A 20,004-nucleotide genomic window follows, 5' to 3' on the forward strand; every position below is an offset into this window, starting at 1 on the left:
GAGTGAATTTCTTCAAATTTGGCACAGACTTGGACTCAAGACTGAACTGATTACACCTTGGTGGTCAAAGTCACAAAACCCAAGAATTCATACACTAATTATGGCAAATTTTTCACACAAATGTCTAATAGGATAAAATGATGACATTTTATATCAAAAAGGTCAAAGGTCAGCTTCAATGTGACATCATAATGTTCTGCAAAAACACCTTTTTGGCCAATACTCAACATCATAACTCAGACATTTGGTCAAATACTGAATTGGTGACACCACCTTGAAAGTGTTGTATAGATCTTCTGAGCTGCTCGGATGAAAACACACATCCATGTTTCACCAAAAATACCCTTAATACCTTTAATTAAATTCCTTTTAAGTCTTTACTTCATATGTTATCACAATATTTTCCACTCATAACTTGTCAAATATAGACACTTGGTCAGTGGCCCTACATGGCTCTACATGAGTGGTACCACTCCAGGGATGGCGTTTCAATCTGGGCTCATTACATGCATTGTGTTTTTTCAAAATAAATGGAAATGTACATTTTGCACTTGTTAAATGCATACAGTGCCTTTTCAGAATAAACTAATTCAGTATTTATGTTTACTTCCTTAGGTTTAGGCAATGAAAGTATGTGGTTAGGTTGAGAAAAAAACATCATGGTTTGGCTTAAAATAAGTATGTTTGTTACTAATGTAATGTATCATCAAGTGACATATTTCACTAACATAGTATGCTACACATACTAGCACACTGTGTTATTATTAAAATAACTCCATCCAACAACAGTTTCCCACCATCCACCTCCCCTCCTGCCTGCCAAGGTGGACAGTCTTGCACTTTATACAGACAGTTGCTCAGAGCGTAAAAAAGAGTCACCACCTGGTGCATCTCATACCGCTGCCAAAGGGTGCCTTGGTGCGTCGGTATCTGACGCCAAGTGCCATTAAACAAGTGTTGGTATTTGACGAGTTGAGAGTAAGACTGGGTCTGGAGAGATGTGTATGTCAACTTCAACTTGACCAGCTGGTGGAGGCAAACAGCCAAGAGGTGGTAACTCTAGTATTTAACAGTGTGTGTGGTCAGTTAGTATACAGTCTGATGCAGTCTGCTGCAGTACAGTTATACTTTGTATCCTAAAATTGAATGGTTTCTTCTCTGGGGATTGATAAATCACTGAAAAAAGGAGTGTTTATTTTGGAACCAATTAAACGGAAATTGAGACGAAGTTTTGGAACTTTTTGAGTGTTGGGTTCATGAATTCATTGATTTATCTTTGGAAATCAAACAATTAATCATTGGAAAAGTTATTCTTTATTACATGTTGAGTTGTATAACCTTTTAAGTGGTACTGACCAAACTATTTGTAATTTATGTGCTGCCAAAAACCCACATCCTCTGAACCTTTCTTTCATTCTCCATTTCCAGTTACTGTTGTGCTTTCACAGTTATCGTTAGTGACACATCCCTTTGTGCTGCCATGTATTGTAGTACATATATGACAGGACATTAACCAGAAGTGAAGTTGATGGTGAGGACAGCTTTGTTTTTTTTTCTGTAAATATGTCAACGTCTGGATTCAGTTTGTAACCGTTGGAAAAATATGTTGCGCATGCATCATGAGTCATCCAGTTACTGTACTGTTGCCGTTGGTTGCAGCAGGGCCAAGCCTGTTGCTGCCTGACTGGATTATGGGATTTTGCACAGTAACCTTCTCCTCACCCTTTCATCGCATCTGGGGCTGATGCTTTTTATTCGACATTTAGGCATTGGTATGGTGCACATTTCAGCTTAACCCTGCTTACAGTGCCAACAGGACATGTGTCTGTCTGTCTCTAAATTTAGTCAAGGACTGGAGATACAAAGAGGGGCACAAGCCATTTGTAGTTTTTTATCTAAAGCACTGAGCTGTTAGCAGATACCACATCTGGTTCCTTTCATGTTGCGTTTGTTTTTGGCCTCAGTGAATGATGGCTGAAGGCTTTAAAGTGGTAAGAATGGATAGGCGGGTAACACTGACACAGATAGGGGCAGACTGTGGATCGTAGTCTGTTTCTGTACCTTGCCTGAGGTTGAATGCACAGGAGTGTTGCAGATGTTGTTGCTAGATGTGGATCAATCTGTGACCTCAGCTTTGTGCTTCAAGTTGCCCGCATATGTAAGCGCACGCACACATTTGTTGTGGAGTGGAGGTGTGTATAGCTCGCTAAATACCCCTGCTGTGGTCCTAATGTGTTTCCATAGTCATGCAGCAATGGTGCCAAATCACAGTGTGTGTCTGCTTTTATTTAACTCTTGACAGATTGGCTGTGAAAGGAATCTGTGGAGTTTTTTGACCGCTAGTCCTGCTGTAGAGCAATGTTTAATGAGCTTGTTTCATGTTCTACCAATGTCAAGCTTTTACTTTGCACATATGCAATTTGCAGTGATAACAGAGGCAGACTTACCATCAAATAGTATATCATGGTAATTTCTGAAACCATGAGTCCTTGATTTAGGAGAGAGGCAAGGAAAAAACAGCTTCTCATTCCTACAAACTTGGCCACCATCAAACGAGCACCCTGTGAAAGTGGTATTTAACATGCACTTGGTGGTTACATGAAGTGCATTTTAAAGACCATTTACAGTAGTAGTTCTTAGTATGATTTTAATGGTTCTGTATGTAACATTCAAAGCAATATAGCAGCAAACCATGATGTGCTCTGTAAAGACAGTGGAGTAATGGCGTCCTGAGCAGAGAATGAAAGCACGCTACTTTGTGAATGTTGTAATCCGAGCTTTTCTATGGAATGTTGTGGTAAGCCAGTACGGCCACGCATGCATGTTAGTGCATGTGTCTATCTCACTGGCTAGCTAATCGCTCCCGCTTTGTACTGCACTCATATGGCAGTTATGCTGATTTCAGGACGGTGTTGTTACGAAAGTGTTGCAGTTAACACTGTTAGCTCTGTGAGCCCTGTTGCTGTTACTTGGCTCAGTTTATGAAGTTAGCACCGTTAGCTGCTAGCTGCAGGCTGAGCCACCTCCATGTTGAGAACCGTGTCCAGACAAATTTGGCCTGTGTTGCCCATACTGATCCAAACGCTGCTCGGGGGAGGGATTTAGTAAAGTCAATAGGTTATCTGCAGTCACGTGACTCTAATGACCAGGATACAGCATGAAGCAGTTGCTACTGAAGCCAAAATAGTGCAACTGCTGCATACTTCTGGGATAATCAGCAGTGTTTCCGCACTGTGCAGCCCATAGAATAGGCGCACTAGGGACTTCCGTCAGCCGAACCGGCCAACTTCCGGTTTAGCACTGTCAACTTGAATGGGGATGAAATACTTTAATCTTGTGGTTCTTAGACTTTCCAGTTATTTGACCCCATGGATTACATCCTGATAGTGAAGCAAGTCATTTCACAGGGGTTGTGATTTTACAGACATCTCTTGCACCATGTAAGTCATTGGGAAATGTCCCTTTGGGTTGCAGGGCATCATATGAGGAACCCAGAAGTTGTAATTCCACTGTTTGGTCACTAGGAAAATTGGCTTCAAAGCCTGCCGCACATTCTGGGGGCCTGCTTATGATGAAAATCCAAAGAGTGCGTGAGTTGGAAGTAGAGAAAAGTGAACTAACAGGAAGCAGGTGTCATCAGTAAAGTTGAACTCATGTTTGATGTGGTCCATACAAAATAAGGAAAAGGGATTTTTTCCCACAACCTGACTGATCTGCCCAATGTGGACATCGTCGTTGCAAATTAGGCCTATCTCATTGTCCACACCTCCTAGGATTATTAACTTTATACAGCAAGCCAATGAAAATGTACAGGGGTCTATGATAACTGAACTGTGTATGGTTCAGCCTGCAACTGAAAAGACTACCATCTTGTTTTTGACCAGTTGTGTAAATGTGCTCAAGTGTAACTGTCTTTATATTTCAACTCTGTAAGTGGATGTACCGCTACCAGGCAATCGTTATGAGGTGACGTCAGTTAAAGGGATAGTGCACCCAAAAATGAAAATTCAGCCATTATCTACTCACCCATATGCCGAGGGAGGCTCAGGTGAAGTTTTAGAGTCCTCACATCACTTGCGGAGATCCAAAGGGAGAGTGGGTAGCAACACAACTCCACCTAATGGAGGCCGCCCCAGATTCAAACGTCCAAAAACACATAATTGAAACCACAGAATATCTCCATACTGCTCGTCCGTAGTGATCCAAGTGTCCTGAAGCCCCAACATAAAAAGTTGTTTGGAAAAACGTCATTTGAACTCTGTTTTTAGCCTCATTGTAGCCTGTAGCTCTGACTGCCTCTGTGCACCACGCTCACGTGTGCGCGCTTCCGTGAGACCGTGAGACATGGGGTATGGAGATATTTTGAGGTTTCAGTTATGTGTTCTTGGACGTTTGAATCTGGGGCACCGTCAGCCTGCATTAGGTGGAGTTGTGTTGCTACCCCTTCTCCCCTTGGATCTCCGCAAGGGATGTGAGTACTCTGAAACTTCACCTGAGCCTCCCTCGGCATATGGGTGAGTAGATAATGGCTGAATTTTCATTTTTGGGTGCACTATCCCTTTAACTTTCGCTACTACTTTCTACCTACTAGGTGTTTTTTACGTCTCCCCTTTACCTCCTACTATTTCTGGGATTTAAACTGGCCTTTCTTTTTTCCAATTTGATCAACTGGAACAGCAGTAAATTGTTAAAATCATTAGCATTTGGTAGTCTTTGCAGTACACCAATGTCAACTCAGCCTTGGGGCCAGTTTGCCTCAGTGGCCACTGGAAGTACTGCAACAAAAAAAATCCCCTGAGGACCAATAAGTACTTCACTACACCATTTCAAAGCATGTCTGACGCTGCTGACAGGAGGCCTCCAACTGAAATTAAGTCAGGCATTATTCATGTTCTACATTTTTGAACCATGAAGGTTTTATTTTTGTGAAAAAACACAGATCCAAACCAGGAAAACTTTTTTGGCATCTGTGCTCAGTGAGTCAATAGCTGTCCTTTTTGAGGAATCCAGTTGTTATGATGGATCCATGAGCAATACGTCGTTAAAGGTAGCTGTAAAAGAAGAAAAATGAAAGGGCCAAAAACCAATTTAACAATGCAGGTTTTTAGATATTCACACAGGGTTCTGCTAATGTTTTTTTGTGGTAGGAAAATAATTCAACATGTTCATAAGGCCTGAAGGATACACACAGTGCGGCTGTATCCTGCGAATTGTGGAATGTAAAAAAGTGTTTGTGTACAAAGAGAACCTCCACAGGGTACCTTTAACACTGCACCTGTTTTTTACTGGATGAAATTAATCAAATCCCTTTTCTCTGGTATGCAGCTTTGGTTTGAGGCTTTTCATATCCATCTCAAGAAACAAACATAGCAACTAAGCAACGCCAACGCCTGCTGAGAACAAAGAGAATTTTAAATTATTTTCTTCTTTCCTAGTTTTGTCTTCCTCTTCTTGTAATCCACACTGTGTACATGTGAAACTTTTTCATAAAGATCTGTGAGAAGTTTCTTTTTTTTTGTTACCAATTTCCAGGTTGATGCAGATGTACTCTGCACACGTCTTTCTCCCTGACTATTTTCTCTTTGCTTCAAGTTCTGGCATTTACTCAGAGAAATGGCTGAAGATTATATATTTGTGTGTTGAGGGTTTGTGTGGCCGCTGTGGGCTGAACCTGCTGCTTTCAGTTTTACATTTGCAATGAATACATTTCTGATAAAAAACCAATCAAACAATCTTTTCTTTATCTGCATTTCCTGAGCAACATAAACAAGCACCCCCTCTTCTTGTAATGTGCCAGTCGGAAAAGTGTAAACTTCACTTTGCAAACCTCATATTTTGAGTTGATGATCAAAAGCAATTTGTTTGATGTGCTTTTTGTTTCCGTAGCAACAGGCTGCTGTAGCAGCTGCCTGCAAAAAGCACTCAAAGTAATCAAAGTGCCGTGAATTCAAATGATTTTCTGGTGGTGATTTAACCAATTGTGCAGATGTATTTAGGCTTAAGGCTTATTGTCAATACATTAAGTACACCAGTTTTAAAATCGCTGCATTGGCTCCGTCTTCAGGATCGATTTTAAGGTTCTTTTATTAGTTTTTAAATGTCTTAATGGTCTTGGGCCTTCTTATTTATCTGACCTGCTTTTACCACATCAACCCTCTTGGACCCTGAGGTCCTCCGGCACAGGCCTTTTAACCATACCACAAGTTAGGACTAAAACACACGGGGAGGCGGCATTTAGTTATTACGGCCCCTGATTGTGGGACAGCCTGCCGGAGAACATCAGGGCTGCAGAGACTGTTGATGTTTTTAAAAAGAGGCTCAAAACTCATCTTTTTAATCAGGCTTTTAACTGATCTCTTTATTTATCTATTTTAAATTAGTTTTATCAGGCTTTTAACTGATCTATTTGTTTTCTGTTTTCTTTTTTTTTAAAAATGCTCTTACCCTTCCTCTTTTTACGTTCTTATCTCATTTAATCTTTATCTTTTGTTATTTTAGTTATAGGTTTTAGTTTTGATGCATTTTATGTCTCTGTTTTAGATCATTCTTACCCAGCTATTAACTTAATTTTATGAGCTAAATAGCTTTTTGTTTATTTGGTTCATTTTATACCTTTTATCCTATCTTACTGTTTTAGTCTGTTTTTAGCTCCAGTGTTTCCTCATGGGGGCCTACCACACTGAGAGTTGTTCCTGGTCTTCCGAGGGGGGTGCCGTCCCGTGGACAGCTCTGACCTGGGTGGCTGAAGGGCACTGCACCTCAGTGTGGAGCCTCCTGTCTGCCCGGGTCGGGGTGATCTCTACGGCAGCGCTCCCTGTGGCCGTGGACCGTGGGCCCTCTCAGTGTGGACGGCCCCCAGAGGAGGATTTTTCCTCGCCTCGGGTCAAGGTGCTCGGCCATGTCTCTTTAGTGATAGCTAGTGTGTGTGTGTGTGTGTGTGTGTGTGTGTGTGTGTGTGTGTGTGCATGCATATGTGTATACTTATATATCTCTTTGTGGGGTGGGAGGGTTGGGTTTCCTCTTTTCTTTTTTGTTTTCTGTTTTGGTTCTTTGTTGTTTTTAACCTCTATGAGGCACTTTGTGTTAATGTCGTATGAAAAGTGCCATGTAAATAAAGTTGATTTTATTTGATTTACAGTAGGTCACAAGCACAGGAATAGCTGAGCCACTGGAAAGGTTCAGTGAATGGGCCCTCCCCAAAAATGTGTGTGCTCTCCTTATATCAGTGCATTTCTAAAGTCATGTGGCCCCCTGCCCGCATTTTTCTGTTTTTTATTTTTTTTCTGCAATGGTTGCATACAAAACATGAAACAGACATTTTACCAAAGCAACAATAAATACTTATTTTAGAAAACAGTAAAAACTTTAGTTGAAAATAAAATGTGGTTGTTATTGCTTAAATTGCCTTCACGCCCCCCTCCCCGTAACGGATGGACACCAGACAGCTTTTCCCAATGTAGTCCCTCATGAGCAGCCCTGACGGTCATGTGGTCGCAGTGTTATTAAAAATGAAAGCTTTTTTTAAATTATTTCTGTGAGGAAATGGGTCATAAATATATAGTTTGTCACAGGGTCTGTAATTTTCTTAAACAAGTGCAGCACTGTAGTTCTCAGGAAGACTTACTCAAACTGGAGGAAATCATAAATTTGTTGGGGACAATTTCCAGCATCAGTGCAAAAATACTTATCACAGTGGTATCCCAAAGTTCGTTAAAATTCCTGCAACCTTGTTATGCTTTGTTTGTTTGTCCATGTACAGCTTAAATGTAATTTTAATTTCAAAGAAAGGCATATTAGCAAATGAAGTGAAATATTTATCTGAAAATCTGCAGAGCTGCTTTTATTCTGAGTGGTTGAGAATGGGCCTATATTATTCAACTTCATATTAATATATAATATAATAGCATTAAATCTAAAACTGTTAAAAGTGATAGTGAATGTGTGCATATTATATTGGGCGCTGGTTTATTTAAGGTGTCGTATTTGCTGAAACTGTCACTATATTCTGAGAGTAGTACAAGATGGCCCCTCTTTGTGCTTCTAATGGCATTTGCAAGAATCCACAGCCTAAAACATGAACAACCAATCAGGGTCAGTGACCGCTCATGCACACACGCTCTCACTCAAGCTCATTATCTTTAGCGCCCACCTTCAGGAGGAACTTTACAAACACAGCAGCAAAGAAAAAAACACCAGGAATGAAACTGAAAGCTTCTGTGAAAGTAAAAGTCAGCCTTTCATCATCGGCCTTCCTCTGTTTACACGTTTTCGCTGTGTATACTGTTGTTGTCGACTCAGCATGTGCATGAGTGATGACTGAAGTGCGTTAGAGGCTCGCCTTGGCTCTGATTGGTTGTCTTCATACAGGCACAGTGGATTCTTGCAAATGCCATTAGTAGCACTAGGAAATTTTCTGTTTCATGAACTCATTGAGGTTTGTTTTTGGATCATTTTTGGACAGACAGTCCCACACACTTCTCTTACTATTTTTAATAATAGAGCCCAGTCTGTGGCAATTGGATTTATGATGTACTAAACATGATGGAGTGTTTCTTCTTTTTCTGTGGGGAATTCTTTTTTAACAGTTCATTTCTTTGTTCCTGTAAGGCTCCCTGATTCTCCACACAGTCACTATCGCCCAAAGGATTAAATGATGAGACACCGTTGCATGTCATGCTATTATAGATTTAGGGATCTCAAAAGACCAATTTATCATACTGTACATGGCATGAGAGAACACAGTGTTGAAAATTTGAAGCTGCAAGGCCAGTGTGTTCATTCATAAGATCAACATTTTTTGTAAATTATCTTATAAATAGCTGTTATTGGTTAAGGACCTTGAGATTTCTGGGTTTGTTCCCATGTTTTTCTTGTTCCCTTGTTCTTTTGTCTAGGGCTGTAGTCTCCTGGCCGACTAGTCGATTATTTGGTCGCTATGCTCTCGTTTGACCAAATTCTCATTGGTTGAATAATCGCTGTGTTACTTTCATAAGCAGAAAAGTGCTACATCACCAGCTTTCCAGGATTAATCCATTATTTCCTGTGGCGAGGGGGACAGGCTAAGTTACCTGTGAATATGGGTGTGTTTTCAAAACACCCCCGTTGTTGACAGAAAGTTGAACTCGCCCACCCTCACGCTAAGCGTCGTGGTGACGCAGACCTCCTGTCTGTTTCTACTGTAAGCTGAAACCATTTCCCTCAGTGGAAACGGAGCTTTTATTTACTTGTATTTCACAGATAAGAAACAATAAATTGTGAAGACAGTAAAGCCTCCACTAAAATAGCATTTTAAGTCATGTGTGTGATTTATCCTGGCTTCATATGAGCAGAGGAAATCTCCGCTCGTCGCTAGGCTAATGTATACAATGTGAAACGCCATAGGCTTGTGCTAATAACGTTAGCATGTGGTATTTGTTTGGAAAACGTGTTTAGTATAAGACAGTTGTTTTGTCAGTGAACTTTGTGAGTTGTAATGGAGCCAAACTGTGTGCCGTTACCTTTGTTACATGTTGCTGTTGTCCCTGGTTTTATATGAGAGGAGGAAAAAATCGCTAGACGCTAGGCTAATTTATACAATGTAAAATGCCATAGGCTTGTGCTAATAACATTAGCATGTTGTATTGGTGGGGAAAATGTGTCTGTCAGTCCTGCAATTTACAGTGAAGCCAGTTTGTGTACTTGTATTTGAAATTGTCTCTATTAAGCCATGTTTAATGTGTGTTTTGAACCAACTATATAAATAAAGTTTATATAAGAAGTAAAAGATATAACATAAGAAGTAAAAATAATGTGCAGATTTTTTTTTTCCCATGACTAATCGATTAGTTGAAGATTATGTGCGACTTTAGTCGACTGAGATTTTCTTTGGTTGACTACAGCCCTAGATATGTCACACCTGTGACATAGTAAATGGACCTGTATAGCGCCTTTCTAGTCTCAGTTTTTAACACACACACACACACACTGATGGGAGCATCATCGTGAGCAATTTGGGTTCAGTATCTTGCTCAAGGATACTTTGACTTTACCTCTGAGCCACAGCTGCCGTTTCTATTCAAGCTCAATAAAGGTATTGAACACTCTTGATGAAGGTCCAGGAGGACTGAAACGTTGGTGACTTAAACCCTTTTGCTCCTTGGGGAGCGTAGGTCATTCACAAACTTTCTCCAGCTGGTTCAGTGTTGGCCGATCTTCTCTGCTTCCTTCCAGGATGTTCTTGATTCCTTGAGTTCCGCCTCGACAGACCTTCTCCAGGTGTTCTTTGGTCTTCCCGGCTTTCTTTTCCCCTGTGGGTTCCAGGATAAGGACTGTCTGGTCGTGTTGGAGAGAGATTTCCTCAAGGTGTGTTTGACTTGTGCTTCAAGTGGTTCTTGTTGTGTGGTTTGCCAGAGCTCTTCATTTGTTATTGTATTTGGCCAGTATATTCCCAGGATGTATCCTAAGCATCTGTTTAAAAAGGCTTGGAGTTTGTTGGTGGTGACTTCTGCAGTTCTCCATGTTTCTGCCCCATAAAACAAGACGGACTTGGTGTTACTAATAAATTGTGAAGCTGAGCGGGAGCAGTGTGCGGGATTTTCTGTTCGAAGACTCAAGGTATATTTTCCAACGCACCTGCATCTGAGACAGTTGGATGTGTGAACACCTTTCATCAAGCTAGTAGTTTTTGGACAAAATGGAGCTCAATGGCACAGAGGAATTATATATATGAAAAATAGAATATCACTAGCCTTATCCTTTAGATGTCGCTATGGCTTTATCGGCATGTCCTGGTGGCCTAATGGTTTAAGACTATGTCATTGCTGATATCCCTGTGTTTCGAGTCTGCCCTCACTCCCTCTCTCTTCTCTCATTTCCTGTCAGCTCTACTATATCCTAACCATCACAGGCAACAAAAAAAGCCAAAATAAAAGTTTATAAAAATCACTACAGCTGGAACAGATGGAAGCCCAGATTAGGATTTCTATATATGCAAATGCCACAAATCACATTTGCGAGACCTCAACATGTGGCTCCGGCTGCTACAGCGCCAGGTTAACGAGGGTCGGGCTGACGGAGACAGAGACGGCCAATAAACACGGGCTTATCACACACACACTGTGAGTGTATTGGTCTACTTTCAGTGCAGTAAATTGCCACGGTAAATGTTTTATCATTCATTCCTTGTACTTCTGTGACAATTGGTTGTGGCGGCTGAAAACATCTGATGCATGGAGGTGGTTTTAGTTCCCACTGCCGCTTCTTTTTTTTTCTCCAAGGTGTTCAATACGATTTTTTTTCACGTCCTGTCTGCTAAAGGTGGTTTATTTAACAGCTGAGTAACCATAATAATATTTTGTTACGCGGGAGAAAATCAAATTCTTATTTTTCCTGCAAGATTGGAAATCTCCTAAAGAAAACATTGTTGAAGGCAGGAGCGGTCAGACCCTCAGCAGGCAGTAATGCTCAGTAAATCCTACAGTAGGCCTGGATTACATAGCTCACTCTGAAATGAAGCATGAGGCCAACTTCTCTGCAGAGAAACCGCATGTCTGCCTGTTTGCATTTGCAAACCCATGCTTTTGGACAGTATCCAAAGCTCATTTTCATAATTATGCGTTGGAGTGAGGATTGAATGGTAAACCAAGCAAAGAGTTCGGCTTCTTTGCTCCACCTAATGTTCATTCAGCACGATCCAGTACAAAGACGCATTTAATGCAGCTCATGCTCCTGACGGGCAGTCACACCCCTGTGATTTTTGGTATGATTAAGATCCAGCCTCTCTACTTCACTTTGATATTATGATATGACACTGAATGCAGAGAGAGCAAAAGCTTGTACTCCACTTACTTGACTCCAGTACGATGTTTGCAGCATTTTTTTTAAATCTATCAAGACTTTTCTCTTTCTATTTTGGACATCATCTGCTTATTAAAGAAAGCATTGATCATGTTGTCAAGAGACGTTTAGATGTCTAGGTTCAAACTCGGCCATATTTGATTGAAAAATACATTTTAGACCCCCAAGTTGCCTCCAACTATATTTAACCATACACTATATAAAATAATGGACAGCGTAACCACGATGTGGACTTCTGTTTTGAAGCCTTGAGTTTGGCATTTTGGCCTTCGCCATCTTGGATTTTTGGGGCCATAAGTGACCATATTAGGACAAGAGGATGGAAATAACCCTAAAAGTTCATTTATACTTCTGCATTGAATCAATGCCGTAGCTACGTCATAGGCTCCGTGTCGATGCAGACCTCCTGTCTGTTAATGTATATTGACACCATTTCCCTCAGTGTAAAATGCCATAGGCTTGCGCTAATAACGTTAGCCTGTTGTATTTCTTTGGAAAACATGTTTAGTATGACAGTTGTTTTGTCAGTGAACCTTGTGAGCTGTAATAGTCGAATTTTGTAATGTTACCTTTGTTACATGTTGCTGTTACCATAGGCTTGTGCTAATAACGTTAGCATGTTGTATTTTTGGAGAAAATGTGTCCAGATAAAGACAAGTGTTTGTCTGTTAGTGCTGCGAGTTATAGTGAAGCCAATTTGTGAACTTGTTTGAAATTGTCTCTATTAAGCCATGTTTAATGTGTGTTCAATGTGTGTTTTGAATCAACTAAACTTAACAGCACTTCCCAGAAACCTCCGCCGCCAACTACTGTTTTGGAGGTGTAACTGCAGAGTGACACAGACACACCATCGCACAAGTAAAAATGCTCACAACGACGTAGGCGACATGTGTAGGCGACGTGCATAGGGTCTACGCACAACCACAAATCTTACTTAAGGCTAGCTACTAATTTGGTTAGCATGGTGCATTTACAACTATGGGTTACTGTGATTATGCTAATGCTAATTTTTAATAAAAATATTTTATATAAATGAAATATACTTACTGGAAAAACTGAACATCCAATTCTTTTAAGGTGCTTTTAGTACAACAGAACGCTGAACAAGACTTTTTTAGGTGATGAAAAAAGGGAAAGTTAAGCTTAAAACACTGCCGTAGTGCGTCATGTGACATGCGTCAAGTGCCGCCCCTAGCACACACCAGACACGTCGCACTGCAGCTCGTCAACAGATGACCACACAGAGTTATTAAAACATTTACTGAAAGAATTCTTCCTCTACCTCTGCGTTAGCTTAAAATCATGTGTGGAGAGCCCCTAATTAAATCTATTTCTCACCTTAAGAGCTGATCTCCAGAGCTATGACTCGCCAGGCAATATTTTTTTGTCTGAGTCTGTGGGTTGTTCAGTTCAGGATAATTCTCAACCTCAACAACGAGTCTCTCGTCATCCATTCTTTGTCACACATGAGACAGCAACAGCTGTCAGAGTTCACTTTATGCCTCCATGGTGAGGAGAGGAGTCGAGCTGCCACAGGAGCTGAGAAGAGAGCTGCTACGGGAGTTTGCAAGCAGAGAGTGAGTAGGTGTAAAATGCTTATAATTCCAGGGGCGGTGAAGCTGGAAATAGGACAGTGGCATAAAGTGCGGGTGGCGAGCCAAGGAGCACCAACACGCGTCTAGCTGCCGCCCTTGTGGGGTTGTACATTGGAAATAATCAGGGCATATTTTTTTGACACATGGCGTTTGCTGCCGGTGTGTTTAGGCCTTTAATGTTAACTTTAATGAACTGAAGACACTGAAAAAGCAACAGCTACAGTTATGCCTATACTGTGAACTCAGGAGCTTGCCATGGTTATGTTACCTGGCCAGACTATCTTAACCACTGTATCTGGAGGTAAACATCCAATCAGGATTTTGATTCAGACATACAGTAAACCTCCGCTAATCAATGCACTTTAGAACACGCTTTAATACGGACCAAATCAATGGGGAAGTAAAACAACGTGTCTTGCTCTGCACAGGGGAGGAGACAGAGGTTCACAGGGTCAGTTACCATGTTTAGGCCACCTCGCCTTCTGGGACGGAAATCCCAGTTGTTTTCCTCATCTCATGGTTTACACACTTCACTTTTATGAAACCCACTTTCTAAAATAAGGGCCTGAGAGTTGTTTACAACCTGTGTGATCATCTGACTGCACTTCCTGTTGTTAGCGTCGCCATGTTTTTATATCTCAGCTGTTACCTTGGCGGGCACAGTCCCATTGCAAATAGAAATGACGGCCAAACTATAAAAACCCAAGTTGCAATAAACTGGAGTGATCCTTTAATGAGCTTTCACAGGACAGCAGTGTGTTGGGTTGTCCGGTTGTCCTGTCCAGTTGTTGTTGGAAAAACTGTGTGTGCTGTTCAGGCTCAGAGAAATAAGTCTTCCAAGAGCCTTGTGGCCCCAGCTGTTGGACGGAGATGAGCACAGTGTACACAGAAAAATCTGACCACACTCAAAATCTTTATGGATGCAGAATCCAAGGAATCCAGCCTCTGGTTTCAGCCCAGTGTGACATCATTATGTTTACAGGCTTGTATGTATGCTGTGAGCGCTGGATGGCTGCAGGTCACACAGTCTGGATGTATGTGGGGCATTTTAGATATATACTGTGATCCACATGCGTATAATGTTGTGTAATGTGGATTTTAGCTGAGTGTGTGTGTGTGTGTGTGTTTCTCCTAAAACCTGGCAGAGTTCCTAGCTAGCGAGGGTTGTGCCAGTGTGATATCCAGGTTTCTGCCCTAGAGACATGGAAACCGACCAATCAGAGCAGTTGTGGAGAAAATCCTAGGGTGCCCATTACTGACCTATTTGTAGTAAGGCAGGATCTGACACTCTTTGCAAACCCTGTAACTATCAGAGCAGCCTTATTAGGAAGACGTGTGGGTCGTCGGATCGAGTCAGAACAACACATAGCTTATCAAGTTACAGTTCAAAGCTCTTGTTTACTAGTCAGCAAAATCCTCTCCACGAGTTTCTCATTTTAATTCGACTTGCTTTTTTCCGCGTTTTCTTTGTTCCGTTGCACGTCTCTTCTGATTTTACTGCCTGGAATGCTGCAGCAAACAGCTTCCTGCACGTCTGCCCAGAAACATCTTGTTCATCCAATAATGGTACTGCCAGCCTGGCACCCATCATGCCTCTGTCCTTTCCTTTCCTTCCAGCCCTCCTCGCCCTGCTGCCTGCTGTCTGGGAAAAACTAGTGTTTTCTGTAGGGAACTGGGCAGTGCTGCAAAACCAATGGGAGGAAAACCCAGTCCCAGATTTCACTGGTTTATTGCAGTCTGAATTTAGATCCTAAGCGTGAAGCTCACTTCCTATGCTATATATTATTCCTGTGGTGGGACCTCAGACTACAAAGACTAATGAGCAAAACATTTGTTCTTAAACGACGTGGAAGACTTTCTAACAAAGACAAGCTTTATGGTGTGGTGCGTTCTATGAATAGGCTCCTCTTTGAGGCACATGGTGAAGCGTGCATGGTGCAGAGTTCACAGCAGTTTCCATGTGTCTATGTGCAGTTTTATTGCCCTTGTTAGCGACTTGTAAAATAATAATTATGGCTCGGGTGAATGGATCAAATCAGCTCTCACAGTTCTGTATTTACATTCCCTGAAAAGGAGGCTGGCAGGGACTGAAGGAGGGCAGGTTTGGCGAGTGCAAGAAGAGGTCAGCAGTTTGGATCCGAAGGTCACTTCTTGAAATCGGTCTTGTTGTTGCGTCCAGCCTGCAAATCCCTCCCCTTGGAAAAAAGACACACCACAAAACACTCTGTTCCCTGGAAGTGACACACAGCCACATAATGGTGCTGAATTACAAGATAACTTCCAGTTTCACTTTCAGGACGGTGCTAATGTTATTGCTAGAATACATTGTGTTATTGCTCAGATAGCATATAATGCGCATTGTGCTTTCAGGGATTGTGTTTACATACCGCTCTGAATAATAGATAATGCCTCACTTATGGTCTTGTCTGGGATAAGCTGTTGAAAGGCATCTTCGTATGTGATGCAGGAATACAGTAATCCTGTATACAGGCAGTCTGGGTGTGCAGTCTGTCTATCTGTGCCACAGTATCTCTTATAATGACTGTTAAAATCTTATAATAGATGTTCTTGTGCGTAACACACAAGTCTCTCTTAGTTTTTAAGTGATTGTGAGAGCTCTGTGAGATGTGTCTGTGCATTGTTTGACTGCGATTAGCCACTTACACTACTGCTGCTGCTGGTTTGCTGCCGCACTTTGTGTTGGATTGCATATCTCACAGTGAAGGAAGAGGAAACTGTTTTTCAGTAACAAATGGAGTAAACCGTTTGTCCTTTTAGAACATGTGTAGTGGTGGGAAGAATACTGAAAAATCAGTAGTTAAAAGGTACAATTGCTGCCATAAAAAATGACTCAAGTAAAAGAAAACTTACCCTTTGAGAAACCTTCTCAAGTAAAAGTAAAAATGATCATAAATTGGTCAACAAATTACTTTAAGTACAAGCTACTCTCCATTTCAGTATTTAGGGTTTGCAAGCCAGTGGGGAATAATTTTTAAAAAAGCTTATACCCTGTAGAGATGGTTTGATTTAAGGAGAGTGATGAATCCATAGTGGAATAGGCAACCGCCCCGGGGTCTAGATGCTGGTGGTGGTAGAGGTGGTGAAAATGAGATGAGAGGAAGATGATTGATGATTGGATGAGTAGAGGAATGAGTCTTTGAGAGCCTGTCCTGGACTCTGGATACGATGGCTGGAGGTGACCGGGGTGGAGGAGGGTGCGAAGATTCTGCCTAAAATGATGGCCGACAGCAGCAGAAGGGAGAGCAGATTTAAAATTTTGCAGTGGTATCCTGATTGGCTGAGAGATCGTGGCAAAGTGTGATTGGATAACTAGAGGAGTGAACACCCATTAGTCAGCTGATTAGAGGGAGTAGTGAGAGTGGGATGGAGAAGATGTGAAAGGGTGAGCACGAGAAAGGTCTTCCTGATTGAACTTACGCTGAGGTTCATTTATACAACAGTTCTTCAGAGTTTCATCTCCAAAAAGTGGCATATACAAACAGACTAACAAACATATGTTACCTGTTATTGTGCTTATCGTCGTTGGTGTAATGTGTGAGTGATCAAACAGTGCTACATTGCAAGAGGTCATATGAGCACTTGTGGAGATTCGCAGTGAAGTATCGAGGCTTCTTTCCTTCGATTCGTCCTCTCCTGATGACCATTTATAATTTAACTCAAATGTAATTTGTGGAAATATGTTCATCTCTGCAGCGTTAAGTTTGTCACGAGAAGTGTTGTAACACACTCTTTCTTCGGACAACATCATTTTATTGTAAAATGCAGATTGCAGCTGCATCGAAGGAAAAAAAGGCAAATGTAGCAGAGTTAAAAGCAGATTACTGGCTTAAAAATATGCTCATGTAGAGAGTTACCTGAAAACCCTCCTCTTCTACTCATGTGGGTTTCTTGTAACACATAACGACCCCTGAATATCTGACAGTTTGAATGTTGTATTTGAATGAAATATGAGACGCCTGCTAAGGTGCAGCTCACAGTTCGAGAACAACAAACAAAAAAATTGTTATTTTTTAGCTGCATTTTTTTGCGACCCATTGCTTTGTTTCCAGGTGAGATAATGCCACGAAAAGCGGTTGCACGGTTGCATTTCCAGTGCAATTGCACCACTATGACAAGTGGTTATTATGCCTAAACCTAAACACATGTTAACCACAGTGTCAATGTCAAGTCTCAGTGTCTCTACTACATTATAACAACACATGTAATATATCCTTGGTTTGCAGAAATGCACAATGCCAAAATGTACTATATTCTGGCGACTGGGCTGCTACCATTCATATTCAGTGATGAGCTGTACAGCAGCCTCAGTAGATTATCCTAATCATATCAAGGTCTCAATGTTAATTTGACACTGATATGATGATGTTTAGAAACCCCTAACAGTGTGACTGTGCAGAACAGGTATGGCGCACCCAGTGGGCTGGCTGCAGGGGGACTCCCCCTGGCCTGGCCTCAGTCTGGACGCTGGTAGCCTCGCTGTCACATCTGGCAGGAAGCAGTGGCAGCTGATCAGTGCTGACACAGGCTATGTGAACATGTATTCCCTGTAGCGCTGCCTGTCTGCTGCAGGCATACGCTCTCAGCGCTCGTGGTGAAACTAATTCACACACTAACACATTTCAAATACTGCTGTGCACACAGAGAGGTCGCGGAGGGGTCAGGGATTCATATATTATCATCCAGCAGAGGCTTCTACGTCAGGGCTGTGGACAGTGAAACGCTAGCAGGCAGGCTGGGGGAGGGAGAGTTGGCACAACATGCAAGGTCAGTGTTAACAACGCTGCCAGGGTAAAACTGTGACCCAGGGTAGATGCGTACACACAGGTTGTGAAACAGAGTCTAAATGTGAGACAAAAGAGGTGCCAAAATGTTTGCAATTTCTTTAAATCTTTTTTTATATCAGTGTTCAAACTACTGTCTGCTTTTAGAATTTATTATCATTTAAAGTGCTGCAAAAATCAGTCAGATATTTTAACCCCCATATTTGCATGTTTTTCATCGTAATCTTGTGTCAGTGGCACAGTGAGATTCATACGGGAACTTTCCCACTGGACAGAAAACCACCAACGCCCACCAACATGTGGCTTTTGCATTCAGTGGGAAAGGTTACAACTGGCATTCACTCCTGGGACGAATGACTCTGTAGTAGCTCTCTCTCCAGTCAGCATTGATGGGAATATGACACCTGGGTAGTCATGATCATTTTTGCCTCTCTTCCAGTGCAACACAATGACGCACTGCCACAAATATCATCCGTCTCCATCCAAGCAGCATGCAAACATTGCTCCGAATATGTCAGCACCCAGTTTGAAAGAGACTAAATCAGTAACAGATATAAAAGGAACAAACCATTATAACATTCTCACTGGCTTCCAGGCTGCTTTCTGCTATCTACTATCCTGTTTTACACCATGTTCATGACATCGAACATGACACACCAGTGAATAAAAAAGCAGGGAGGCACACTCATCGACTGCAGAGTTAGGTTTTAGGTTGTTTGTTATGTATGTGTTGCTTTCACTGCGTCTGTTTTGCATATTTTTGAAGCCCTTTTATTTATAATGTTCAGTTTATATCCAACAACATAGCCGCCGTCCTGTCATCACTCCTGCTGTCCCACCTCCTCACCGCCTGTGTCTAAATAAATCCCCACGGCTCTATAGAGCACAGAATCAACCTGTCTCCCACTGATTCCATTTATACACTAAATGCTTCGGAAAAATATGTTTTGGAAGAAACACAATTGCTGTCTGGATTATGCTCAGTGGCAAAACTAAAATAAAAACCTTAACACTGAGAGGTGTTAAGGTTTTTTTTCGCTGCAGTAGGGAGGTGGCCGGGTGAATGGGTGACGTCACAGTTTGTCACCTTGTACTTTCATCTTAACCACGTGGAAACACGAGAGTAAAAAGTGGATACTGTAGGAGAACAAATGAAATGAATGTTTTGCAGATATGTTTAATATTTTGCATATTTGCAGACACAATGTTTCCTTGTTGTTGTTTATTAAAGCGATGTAATCCAGGCATCAATATGTCTCTTTCTAACACGTATTTAATTTAACAAATAAGTAGGTAAATACAGTTTTTGGGAGACAAGATGGCAGATAATACCCACATGTTTATTAATACAAAATTTGGCCTGTGGCCTGCCAACCATTTACTAATTCACAATGAAAATGTATTGATTCATATTGCAATTTTTTTTGTACTTTGAATGTAAATCAGGTGCAGCAGTGCATAAAAAAGCAGCCTAGAGGCCAAACAAGTTGAGTGTCCCTTATATTTAGGATATAAAAAAGATGTATTATATTTTGATGTTTTAATGTATTAAGTAGCACATTAACACGCACATAGTACAATAGTTTCTTCCTTTTTTATTACACTGCAAGAATTCTGTGATGCTTTACCTGTTCATTTAGTAAAATATACATGTAATGTATTATTGTTATCTTCATCAACATTAATCTTTGTGTAATTGCTTTGCTTGCTTCTGTCATGTCAGAGACAGTGGCTGATGATAACATCCGCCCAGATGCTACAGATGCTAAATA

At 41.4% G+C, this 20,004-nt stretch overlaps 1 protein-coding gene across 10 annotated transcripts in view; it reads left to right on the top strand.

The window, feature by feature from the left end:
• The window catches only part of thrb (thyroid hormone receptor beta), a 170,822-nt gene that overhangs the window by 64,524 nt on the left and 86,294 nt on the right, over nt 1-20,004 (top strand). The window contains exon 2 of one of the 10 annotated variants that reach the window (XM_078175716.1): nt 10,210-10,341. The exons of the other annotated variants lie outside the window; for them this stretch is intronic. The gene's annotated coding sequence lies outside the window, so the exon portion shown is untranslated. The remainder of the gene's footprint in view (nt 1-10,209; nt 10,342-20,004) is intronic. 10 annotated transcript variants of the gene reach the window in all.

The sequence above is a fragment of the Epinephelus lanceolatus genome, chromosome 16 (assembly GCF_041903045.1).
Source record: "Epinephelus lanceolatus isolate andai-2023 chromosome 16, ASM4190304v1, whole genome shotgun sequence".
NCBI classification, from domain to species: domain Eukaryota; kingdom Metazoa; phylum Chordata; class Actinopteri; order Perciformes; family Serranidae; genus Epinephelus; species Epinephelus lanceolatus.